This window comes from Carex rostrata, chromosome 23 (assembly GCF_964058835.1).
Source record: "Carex rostrata chromosome 23, lpCarRost1.2, whole genome shotgun sequence".
NCBI lineage: Eukaryota > Viridiplantae > Streptophyta > Magnoliopsida > Poales > Cyperaceae > Carex > Carex rostrata.
In genome coordinates this window covers 8,053,524-8,067,183 of record NC_135940.1, presented here as the reverse complement: position 1 = coordinate 8,067,183, position 13,660 = coordinate 8,053,524, and the positions used below count along the sequence as shown (strand labels likewise).

At 37.9% G+C, this 13,660-nt stretch overlaps 1 protein-coding gene across 1 annotated transcript in view; it reads right to left on the bottom strand.

Annotated features, from left to right (window-relative positions):
• LOC144574906 (2-dehydro-3-deoxyphosphooctonate aldolase-like) overlaps positions 1–13,660 on the bottom strand; it is a 61,183-nt gene that overhangs the window by 17,982 nt on the left and 29,541 nt on the right. The gene's annotated exons all lie outside the window — the stretch shown is intronic.

Here is a 13,660-nt window from a genome sequence, read left to right as displayed (position 1 = left end):
AACAGTTTTTTAGTAAGATAATAACGCATTTACAGCCCTAATATAACACTCTAATTGAAGATGTTTGGAGCACTTTAGTAGTGTCTCTTTATGGCAACATAATAGAGCATTTACAACCCTAATACAACACTTCAATTGAAGGTGTTTGGAGAACTCTAGTAGTGACTCTATATAGCAAGATAATAGGGTATTTACAACCCAAATACAACACTCCAATTCAAGGTGTTTGGAGCACTCTAGTGGTGTCTGCAAATGGCAAGATAATATGGCATTTGCAACCCCAATAGAATTCTCCAATTGAAGGTGTTTGGAGCACTCTAGTACTGTCTCCATAAGGCAAGATAATAGGGCATTTACAATCCTAATACAATACTCTAATTGAAGTTGTTTGGATCTCTCTAGTAGTGTCTCTAGATGGCAAAATAATAAGACATTTGCCACCCTAAAACAACACTCCAATTAAAGGTGTTTGGAGAACTCTAGTAGAGTCTCCTAATGACAAGAAAAAGATGGGTTATTGAAAAAGAATCATAAATAAAAGAATAATAAAATAAATTATACTAGAGTGCTCAAAACACCTTCCATTAGAGAGTTGTATTAGAGTTGTAAATGCCCTATTATCTTGCCAAACAGAGACACTACTAGAGTGTCCCAAACACCTTCAATTGGAGTTATGTATTAAGGTTGTAAATGCACTATTATCTTGCCATACGGAAAAACTGCTAGAGTTCTTCAAACACCTTCAATTGGAGTGTTGTTTTAGGGTTGTAAATGCCCTATTATCTTGCCATCTGGAGATATTACTATAGTGCTTCAAACACCTTCAATAGGAGTGTTATATTTGGGTTGTAAATGCCCTATGATCATGCCAAATAGAGACACTCCTAGAGTGCCTCAAACACATTCAATTGGCGAATTGTATTAGGATTGTAAATGCCTTATTATCTTGCCATATGGAGACACTACTAGGGTGCTCTAAACACCTTCAATTGGAGTGTTATTTTAGGGTTTTAAATGCACTATTATCTTCCCATCTGGAGAAATTACTAGCGTGCTCCAAACACCTTCAATACGAATGTTGTATTAGGGTAGCAAATGTTCAACTACCTTGTCAAAAAGAGACACTACTTGAGGGCTACAAACACCATCAATAAGAGTGTTGTATTAGGCTGTAAATATCCTATTATCTTGCCATATAGGGACACCACTAGAACCAAACACCTTCAATTGAAGTGTTGTATGAGGGTTGTAAATGCCACATTATCTTGCCATATGGAGACACTACTGGATTGCTCCAAACACCTTCAATTGGAGTGTTGTTTTATGGTTTTAAATGCCCTATTATCTTGCCATCTGGAGACATTACTAGAGTGCTCCAAACACCATCAATAGGAGTCTTGTATTAGGGTTGTAAATGCCCTATTATCTTTCCAAATAGAGACACTACTAGAGTGCTCCAAACACCTTCAATTGGAGTGTTGTATGAGGGTTGTAAATGCCCAATTATCTTGCCGTATGGAGACACTACTGGAGTGATCCAAACACCTTCAATTGGAGTGTTGTTTTAGGGTTTTAAATACCCTATTATCTTGTCATCTGGAGACAATACTAGAGTGCTCGAAACACCTTTAATAGGTGTGTTGTATCAGGGTTGTAAATGCCCATTATGTTGTCAAATAGAGACACTACTAGAGTCCTCCAAACAACTTCAATTGGAGTGTTGTATTAGGGTTGTAAGCACTTTATTATCTTGTTATATGGAGACACTACTAGAGGGCTCCAAACATCTTCAATTGGAGTGGTGTATTAGCGTTGTAAATGACCTATTATCTTACCATATGGAGATAATACTAGAGTGCAAGAAACACCTTCAATAAAAGTGTTGTATTCAGGCTGTAAATGTCCTATTATCTTGCCATACAGAGACACAACTCGAGTGCTTCAAACACCTTAAATTGGAGTGTTGTATTCGGGTTGTAAATGCCCTATTATCTTGCATTATTGAGACAATGCTAGAGTGCTCCACACACTTTCAATTGGAGTGTTGTATTAGGTTTCTAAATGCCATACAGAGACACAACTCGAGTGCTTCAAACACCTTAAATTGGAGTGTTGTATTCGGGTTGTAAATGCCCTATTATCTTGCATTATTGAGACAATGCTAGAGTGCTCCACACACTTTCAATTGGAGTGTTGTATTAGGTTTCTAAATGCCCTATTATCTTACCAAATAGAGACACTACTAGGGTGCTCCAAACACCTTCAATAGGAGTGTTGTATTAGGGTTGTAAATTTCCTATTATCTTGCCATATGGGGACACTACTAGAGTGCTCCAAACACCTTCAATTGGAGTATTGTTTTAGGGTTTTAAATACCCTATTATCTTGCCATCATGAGACATTACTAGAGTGCTCCAAACATCTTCAATATGAGTGTTGTATTAGGGTTGTAAATGCTCTATTATCTTGCAGTATAGCGACAATCTAGAGTGCTCCAAAGACCTTCAATTGGAGTGTTGTTTTAAGGTTGTAAACACCCTATTATCTTGCCAAATAGAGACATTACTAGAATGCTCCAAACACCTTCAATTAGAGTGTTCTATTCGGGTTGTAAATGCCTTATTATCTTGCCCTGGGGAGGCACTAATAGAGTTCTCCAAACATCTTGAATAGAAGTGTTGTATTGTGGTAGTAAATACCCAATTATCTTGTCAAATAGATACACTACTATAGTGCTCCGAACACCTTCAATTGGAGTACTGTATGAGGGTTGTAAATGCTCTATTATCTAGCTGTATGGAGACACTACTGCAATGCACCAAACACCTTCAATTGGAGTGTTATATTAAGGTTGTAAATGCCCTATAATCTTTCCAAATAGAGGCACTACTAGAGTGCTCCAAACACCTTCAATTGAAGTGTTGTATGAGGGTTGTAAATGCCCCATTATCTTGCCGTATGAAGACACTACTGGATTGCTCCAAACACCTTCAATTTGAGTGTTGTTTTATGGTTTTAAATGCGCTATTATCTTGCCATCTGGAGATATTACTAGAGTGCTCCAAACACCATCAATAGGAGTGTTGTATTAGGGTTGTAAATGCACTATTATCTTGTCAAATAGAGACACCACTAGAGTGCTCCAAACAACTTCAACTGGAGTGTTGTATTAGGCTTGTAAGCACTTTATTATATTGTCATATGGAGCCACTACTAGAGGGCTCCAAACATCTTCAATTGGAGTGGTGTATTAGCGTTGTAAATGCCATATTATCTTGCTATCTGGAGATAATACTAGAGTGCTAGAAACACCTTCAATAAAAGTGTTGTATTCGGGATGTAAATGTCCTATATTCTTGCCATACAGAGATACAACTCGAGTGCTTCAAACACCTTAAATTGGAGTGTTGTGTTAGGGTTGTAAATGCCCTATTATCTTGCATTATTGAGACAATACTAGAGTGCTCCACACACCTTCAATTGGAGTGTTGTATTAGGTTTGTAAATGTCCAATTATCTTCCCATCTGGAGAAATTACTAGCGTGCTCCAAAGACCTTCAATACAAATGTTGTATTAGGGTAGCAAATGCCCAACTACCTTGTCAAAAAGAGACACTACTTGAGAGCTACAAATACCATCAATAAGTGTGTTGTATTAGGGCTGTAAATGTCATATTATCTTCCCATATAGGCACACCACTAGAGTGCTCCAAACACATTCAATTGAAGTGTTGTATGAGGGTTGTAAATGCCCAATTATCTTGCCATATGGAGACACTACTGGAGTGATCCAAACACCTTCAATTGGAGTGTTGTTTTAGGGTTTTAAATACCCTATTATCTTGTCATCTGGAGACAATACTAAAGTGCTCCAAACACCTTCAATAGAAGTGTTGTATTAGGGTTGTAAATGCCCTTCTCTTGTCAAATAGAGACAATACTAGAGTGCACCAAACAACTTCAATAAGAGTGTTGTATTAGGGTTGTAAGCACTTTATTATCTTGCCATATGGAGACACTACTAGAGGGCTCCAAACATCTTCAATTGGAGTGGTGTATTAGCGTTGTAAATGACCTATTATCTTACCATATGGAGATAATACTAGAGTGCAAGAAACACCTTCAATAAAAGTGTTGTATTCAGGCTGTAAATGTCCTATTATCTTGCCATACAGAGACACAACTCGAGTGCTTCAAACACCTTAAATTGGAGTGTTGTATTCGGGTTGTAAATGCCCTATTATCTTGCATTATTGAGACAATGCTAGAGTGCTCCACACACTTTCAATTGGAGTGTTGTTTTATGGTTTTAAATGCCCTATTATCTTGCCATCTTGAGACATTAGTAGAGTGCTCCAAACACCATCAATAGGAGTGTTGTATTAGGCTTGTAAATTTACTATTATCTTGTCAAATAGAGACACAACGAGAGTGCTCCAAACAACTTCAACTGGAGGTTGTAATAGGGTTGTAATCACTTTATTATATTGTCATATGGAGACACTACTAGAGGGCTCCAAACATCTTCAATTGAAGTGGTGTATTAGCGTTGTAAATGCCATATTATCTTGCTATCTGGAGATAATACTAGAGTGCTAGAAACACCTTCAATAAAAGTGTTGTATTCGGGATGTAAATGTCCTATTTTCTTGCCATACAGAGATACAACTCGAGTGCTTCAAACACCTTAAATTGGAGTGTTGTGTTAGGGTTGTAAATGCCCTATTATCTTGCATTATTGAGACAATACTAGAGTGCTCCACACATCTTCAATTGGAGTGTTGTATTAGGTTTGTAAATGTCCAATTATCTTCCCATCTGGAGAAATTACTAGCGTGCTCCAAAGACCTTCAATACAAATGTTGTATTAGGGTAGCAAATGCCCAACTACCTTGTAAAAAAGAGACACTACTTGAGAGCTACAAACACCATCAATAAGTGTGTTGTATTAGGGCTGTAAATGTCATATTATCTTCCCATATAGGCACACCACTAGAGTGCTCCAAACACATTCAATTGAAGTGTTGTATGAGGGTTGTAAATGCCGCATTATCTTGCCATATGGAGACACTAATGGATTGCTCCAAACACCTTCAATTGGAGTGTTGTTTTATGGTTTTAAATGCCCTATTATCTTGCCATCTTGAGACATTAGTAGAGTGCTCCAAACACCATCAATAGGAGTGTTGTATTAGGCTTGTAAATTTACTATTATCTTGTCAAATAGAGACACAACGAGAGTGCTCCAAACAACTTCAACTAGAGTGTTGTAATAGGGTTGTAATCACTTTATTATATTGTCATATGGAGACACTACTAGAGGGCTCCAAACATCTTCAATTGAAGTGGTGTATTAGCGTTGTAAATGCCATATTATCTTGCTATCTGGAGATAATACTAGAGTGCTAGAAACACCTTCAATAAAAGTGTTGTATTCGGGCTGTAAATGTCATATTATCTTGCCATACAGAGACACAAGTCGAGTGCTTCAAACACCTTAAATTGGAGTGTAGTGTTAGGGTTGTAAATGCCCTATTATCTTGCATTATTGAGACAATACTAGAGTGCTCCACACACCTTCAATTGGAGTGTTGTATTAGGTTTGTAAATCCCCAATTATCTTACTAAATAGAGACCCTACTAGGGTGCTCCAAAACCTTCAATAGGAGTGTTGTATTTGGGTTGTAATTTTCCTATTATCTTGCCATCATGAGACATTACTAGAGTGCTCCAAACACTTTCAATAGGAGTGTAGTATTAGGGTTGTAAATGCCCTATTATCTTGCCGTATGGCGACAATCTAGAATGCTCCAAAGACATTCAATTTGAGTGTTGCATTAAGGTTGTAAATGCCCTATTATCTTGCCAAATAAAGACACTACTACAGTGCTCCAAACACCTTCAATTGGAGTGTTCTATTAGCGTTGTAAATGCCCTATTATCTTGCCATACGGAGACATTACTAGAGTGCTCTAAATGCCATATTATCTTGCCAAATAGAGACACTACTAGAATACCCCAAATACCTTCAATTGGAGTGTTGTATTAGCGTTGTAAACACCCTATTATCTTGCCCTGGGGAGACACTAATAGAGTGCTCTAAGCACCTTCAATTGGAGTGCTGTATTGGGGTTGCAAATTTCCTATTATCTTGCTATCTGGAGACATTACTGGAGTGCTTGAAATACCTTCTATTAGACTGTTGTATTAAGGTTGTAAATGCAATATTATATTGCCGGAAGGAGACACGAGTAGAGTGCTGCAAACACCTTCAATTGGAGTGTTGTCTTAGGGCTTTAAATGCCCTATTATCTTGCCATCGAGAGACATTACTAGTGTGCATCAAACACCTTAAATAGGAGTGTTGTATTAGGGTTGTAAACACCCTATTATCTTGCCCCGGGGACACACTAATAGAGTGCTCCAAATACCTTCAATTGGAGTGCTGTATTGGGGTTGCAAATGTCGTTCTTGCTATCTGGAGACATTACTGGAGTGCTTCAATCCGAATGTTGTATTAGGGTAGCAAATGTCCAACTACCTTGTCAAAAAGAGACACTACTTGAAGGCTACAAACACCATCAATAAGAGTGTTGTATTAGGGCTGTAAATATCCTATTATCTTGCCATATAGGGACACCACTAGAGTGCTCCAAACACCTTCAATTGAAGTGTTGTATGAGGGTTGTAAATGCCCCATTATCTTGCCGTATGGAGACACTACTGGATTGCTCCAAACACCTTCAATTGGAGTGTTGTTTTATGGTTTTAAATGCCCTATTATCTTGCCATCTAGAGACATTACTAAAGTGCTCCAAACACCATCAATAGGAGTGTTGTATTAGGATTGTAAATGCCCTATTATCTTTCCAAATAGAGACACTACTAGAGTGCTCCAAACACCTTCAATTGGAGAGTTGTATAAGGGTTGTAAATGCCCAATTATCTTGCCATATGGAGACACTATTGGAGTGCTCCAAACACCTTCAATTGGAGTGTTGTTTTAGGGTTTTAAATGCCCTATTATCTTGTCATCTGGAGACAATACTAGACTTCTTCAGACACCTTCAATAGGAGTGTTGTATTAGAGTTGTAAATGCCCTATAATCTTGTCAAATAGAGACACTACTAGAATGCTCCAAACAACTTCAATAGGAGTGTTGTATTAGGGTTGTAAGCACTTTATTATCTTGCCATATGGAGACACTACTAGAGGGCTCGAAACATCTTCAATTGGAGTAGTGTATTAGCGTTGTAAATGCCCTATTATCTTGCTATCTGGAGATAATACTAGAGTGCTAGAAACACCTTCAATAAAAGTGTTGTATTCGGGCTATAAATGTCCTATTATCTTGCCATACAGAGAAACAACTCGAGTGCTTCAAACACCTTAAATTGGAGTGTTGTATTAGGGTTGTAAATGCCCTATTACCTTGCATTATTGAGACAATACTAGAGTGCTCCACACACCTTCAATTGGAGTGTTGTATTAGATTTGTAAATGCCCAATTATCTTACCAAATAGAGACACTACTAGGGTGCTCCAAAAATCTTCAATAGGAGTGTTGTATTTGGGTTGTAATTTTCCTATTATCTTGTCGTATGGATACACTACTAGAGTGCTCCAAACACTTTCAATTAGAGTGTTGTTTTAGGATTTTAAATAACCTATTATCTTGCCATCATGAGACATTACTAGGGTCCTCCAAACACCTTTAATAGGAGTGTTGTATTAGGGTTGTAAATGCCATATTATGTTGCCGTATGGCGACAATCTAGATTGCTCCAAAGACATTCAATTAGAGTGTTGTATTAAGGTTGTAAATGCCCTATTATCTTGCCAAATAAAGGCACTACTACAGTGCTCCAAACACCTTCAATTGGAATGTTCTATTAGCGTTGTAAATGCCCTATTATCTTGCCATACGGAGACATTACTAGAGTGCCCAAAACACCTTGAATTGGAGTGTTGTATTAGCGTTGTAAATGTCATATTATCTTGCCAAATAGAGACACTACTAGAGTACCCCAAATACCTTCAATTGGAGTGTTGTATTAGGGTTGTAAACACCCTATTATCTTGCCCTGGGGAGACACTAATAGAGTGCTCCAAACACCCTCAATTGGAGTGCTGTATTAGGGTTGCAAATGTCCTATTATCTTGCTATCTGGAGACATTACTGGAGTGCTCCAAATACCTTCTATTAGACTGATGTATTAGGGTTGCAAATGTTCTATTAGACTGATGTATTATCTTTCCGGAAGGAGACACGAGTAGAGTGTTGCAAACACCTTCAATTGGAGTGTTGTTTTAGGGCTTTAAAAGCCCAATTATCTTGCCATCTGGAGACATTACTAGTGTGCAGCAAACACCTTATATAGGAGTGTTGTCTTAGTGTTGTAAATTCCATATTATCTTGCAGTATGGCGACAATCTAGAGTGCTCCAAAGACCTTTAATTAGAGTGTTGTTTTAAGGTTGTAAACACTCTATTATCATGCGAAATAGAGACATTACTAGAATGCTTCAAACACCTTCAATTGAAGTGTTGTATTAGCGTTGTAAATGCCATATTATCTTGCCAAATAGAGACACTGCTAGAGTGATCCAAACACCTTCAATTGGAGTGTTGTATTAGGGTTGTAAATGCCCTATTATCTTTACAAATAGAGACACTACAAGAGAGGTCCAAACACCTTCAATTGGAGTGTTGCATGAGGGTTGTAAATGCCCAATTATCTTGCCGTATGGAGACACAACAGGAGTACTCCAAACACCTTCAACTGGAGTGTTGTTTTAGGGTTTTAAATGCCCTATTATCTTGCCATCTGGAGACAATACTAGAGTGCTCGAAACACCTTTAATAGGTGTGTTGTATCAGGGTTGTAAATGCCCATTATGTTGTCAAATAGAGACACTACTAGAGTCCTCCAAACAACTTCAATTGGAGTGTTGTATTAGGGTTGTAAGCACTTTATTATCTTGTTATATGGAGACACTACTAGAGGGCTCCAAACATCTTCAAATGGAGTGGTGTATTAGCGTTGTAAATGTCCTATTATCTTGCCATCTGGAGATAATACTAGAGTGCTAGAAACACCTTCAATAAAAGTGTTGTATTCGGGCTGTAAATGTCATATTATCTTACCATACAGAGACACAAGTCGAGTGCTTCAAACACCTTAAATTGGAGTGTTGTGTTAGGGTTGTAAATGCCCTATTATCTTGCATTATTGAGACAATACTAGAGTGCTCCACACACCTTCAATTGGAGTGTTGTATTAGGTTTGTAAATGCCAATTATCTTAACAAATAGAGACACTACTAGGGTGCTTGAAAACCTTCAATAGGAGTGTTGTATTTGTGTTGTAATTTTTGTATTATCTTGTCGTATGGATATACTACTAGAGTGCTCCAAACACCTTCAATTGGAGTGTTGTTTTAAGGTTTTAAATAACCTATTATCTTGCCATCATGAGACATTACTAGAGTGCTCCCAACACATTCAATATGAGTGTTGTATTAGGGTTGGAAATGCCCTATTATCTTGCCGTATGGCGACAATCTAGGATGCTCCAAAGACATTCAATTGGAGTGTTGCATTAAGGTTGTAAATGCCCTATTATCTTGCCAAATAAAGACACAACTACAGTGCTCCAAACACCTTCAATTGGAGTGTTCTATTAGCGTTGTAAATGCCCTATTATCTTGCCATACGGAGAAATTACTAGAGTGCTCCAAACACCTTCAATTGGAGTGTTGTATTAGCGTTGGAAATGCCATATTATCTTGCCAAATTGAGACACTACTAGAGTACCCCAAATACCTTCAATTGGAGTGTTGTATTAGGGTTGTAAACACCCTATTATCTTGCCCTGGGGAGACACTAATAGAGTGCTCCAAACACCTTAAATTGGAGTGCTGTATAGGGGTTGCAAATTTCCTATTATCTTGCTATCTGGAGAAATTACTGGAGTGCTTCAAATACCTTCTATTAGACTGTTGTATTAAGGTTGTAAATGCTCTATTATCTTGCCGGAAGGAGACACTAGTAGAGTGCTCCAAACACCTTCAATTGGAGTGTTGTCTTAGGGCTTTAAATGCCCTATTATCTTGCCATCTGAAGACATACTAGTTTGCAGCAAACACCTTAAATAGGAGTGTTGTCTTAGTGTTCTAAATGCCATTTTATCTTTTCAAATAGAAACACTACTGGAGTGCTCGAAATGCCTTTAATTGGAGTGTTGTATTAGCGTTGTAAATGCCGTCTTATCTTGCCATCTGGAGACATTACTAGAGTGCTCGAAACACCTTCAATAGAAGTATTGTATTAGGGTAGTAAATGCCCTATTATCTTGTCAAATAGATACACTACTATAGTGCTCCAAACACCTTCAATTGGAGTGTACTCCGAGGGTTGTAAATGCCCTATTATCTAGCATTATTGAGACAATACTAGAGTGCTCCACACACCTTCAATGTGAGTGTTGTATTAGGTTTGTAAATGCCCAATTATCTTACCAAATAGAGACACTACCAGGGTGCTCCAAAAACCTTCAATAGGAGTGTTGTATTTGGGTTGTAATTTTTCTATTATCTTGTCGTATGGATACACTACTAGAGTACTCCAAACACCTTAAATTGCAGTGTTGTTTTAGGGTTTTAAATAACCTATTATCTTTCCATCATGAGACACTACTAGAATGTTCCAAACACCTTCAATAGGAGTGTTGTATTAGGGTTGTAAATGCCCTATTATCTTGCCATATGACGACAATCTATAGTGCTCCAGAGACATTCAATTGGAGTGTTGGATTAAGGTTGTAAATACCCTATTATCTTGCCAAAAAAAGGCACTACTACAGTGCTCCAAACACCTTCAATTGGAGTGGTCTATTAGCGTTGTAAATGCCCTATTATATTGCCATACGGAGACATTACTAGAGTGCTCCAAACACCTTCAATTGGAGTGTTGTAATAGCGTTGTAAATGTCATATTATCTTGCCAAATAGAGACACTACTAGAGTACCCCAAATACCTTCAATTGGAGTGTTGTATTAGGGTTGTAAACACCCTATTATCTTACCCTTGGGAGACACTAATAGAGTGCTCCAAACACCTTCAATTGGAGTGCTGTATTGGGGTTGCACATGTCCTATTATCTTGCTATCTGGAGACATTACTGGAGTGCTTCAAATACCTTCTATTAGACTGTTGTATATAGGGTTGTAAATACTCTACTATCTTGCCGGAAGGAGACACTAGTAGAGTGCTCCAAACACCTTCAATTGGAGTGTTGTTTTAGGGCTTTAAATGCCCTATTATCTTGTCATCTGGGGACATTACTAGTGTGCAGCAAACACCTTAAATAGGAGTGTTGTTATAGTGTTGTAACTGCCATTTTATCTTGTCAAATAGAAACACTACTGGAGTGCTAGAAACGCCTTCAATTGGAGTGTTGTAATAGCGTTGTAAATGCCGTATTATCTTGCCATCTAGAGACATTACTAGAGTGCTCGAAACACTTTCAATAGAAGTGTTGTATTAGAATAGTAAATGCCCTATTATCTTGCCATACAAAGACACAAGTCGAGTGCTCCACACACCATAAATTGGAGTGTTGTATTACGGTTGTCAATGCCCTATTATCTTTACAAATAGAGACACTACTAGAGAGGTCCAAACACCTTCAATTGGAGCGTTGTATGAGGGTTGTAAATGCCCAATTATCTTGCCGTATGGAGACACTACAGGAGTACTCCAAACACCTTCAACTGGAGTGTTGTTTTAGGGTTTTAAATGCCCTATTATCTTGCCATCTGGAGACAATACTAGAGTGCTCGAAACACCTTCAATAGGTGTGTTGTATCAGGGTTGTAAATGCCCATTACTTGTCAAATAGAGACACTACTAGAGTCCTCCAAACAACTTCAATTGGAGTGTTGTATTAGGGTTGTAAGCACTTTATTATCTTGTTATATGGAGACACTACTAGAGGGCTCCAAACATCTTCAAATGGAGTGGTGTATTAGCATTGTAAATGTCCTATTATCTTGCCATCTGGAGATAATACTAGAGTGCTAGAAACACCTTCAATAAAAGTGTTGTATTCGGGCTCTAAATGTCATATTATCTTGCCATACAGAGACACAACTCGAGTGTTTTAAACACCTTAAATTGGAGTGTTTTATTAGGGTTGTAAATGCCCTATTATCTTGCATTACTGTTACAATACTAGAGTGCTCCACACACCTTCAATTGGAGTGTTGTATTAGATTTGTAAATGCCATATTATCTTACCAAATAGAGACACTACTAGGGTTCTTCAAACACCTTCAATAGGAGTGTTGTATTTGTGTTGTAATTTTCGTATTATCTTGTCGTATGGATATACTACTAGAGTGCTCCAAACACCTTCAATTGGAGTGTTGTTTTAGGGTTTTAAATGCCCTATCTTGCCATCATGAGACATTACTAGAGTGCTCCAAAGACCTTTAATATGAGTGTTTTATTAGGGTTGTAAATGCCCTATTATCGTGCCATACGGAGACATTACTAGAGTGCTCCAAGCACCTTCAATTGGAGGGTTGTATTAGCATTGTAAATGCCATATTATCTTGCCAAATAGAGAAACTACTAGAGTGCCTGAAACACCTTCAATTAGAGTGTTGTATTAGGGTTGTAAACGCCTTATTATCTTGCCCTGTGGAGACACTACTAAGAGTGCTCCAAACACCTTCAATTGGAGTGTAGTATTGGGGTTGCAAATGCCCTATTATCTTGCTATCTGGGGACATTACTGGAGTCCTATAAATACCTTCAATTGGAGTGTTGTATTAGGGTTCTAAATATCTTATTATCTTTTCAAATAGTGACACTACTAGAGTGCTCCAAAGACCTTTAATAGGAGTGTTTTATTAGGGTTGTAAATGCCCTATTATCGTGCCATACAGAGACATTACTGGAGTGCTCAAAGCACCTTCAATTGGAGGGTTGTATTAGCATTGTAAATGCCATCTTGCCAAATAGAGACACTACTAGAGTGCCTGAAACACTTTCAATTAGAGTGTTGTATTAGGGTCGTAAACGCCTTATTATCTTGCCCTGTGGAGACACTACTAAGAGTGCTCCAAACACCTTCATTTGGAGTGTAGTATTGGGGTTGCAAATGCCCTATTATCTTGCTATCTGGAGACATTACTGGAGTGCTCCAAACACCTTCAATTGGAGTGTTGTTTTAGGGTTTTAAATAACCTATTATCTTTTCAAATAGAGACACTACTATAGTGCTCCAAGCAACTTTCATTGGAGTGTTGTATTCGGGTTGTAAATGTCCTATTATCTTGCCATCTAGAGACATTACTAGAGTGCACCAATCACCTTCAACAGGAGTATTGTATTAGGATTGTAAATGTCATTTTATCTTGTCAAATAGAAACACTACTAGAGAGCTCCAAACACCTTCAATTGGGAATTGTATTAGCGTTGTAAATGCTCTACTATCTTGCCATCTGGAGACATTACTAGAGTGCTACAAACACCTTCAATGAGAGTGTTATATTAGGGCTGTAAATGTCCTATTATCATGCCATATAGAGACATTACTCGAGTGCTCCAAACACCTTTAATTGGAGTGTTGTATTAGGGTTGTAAATGCCC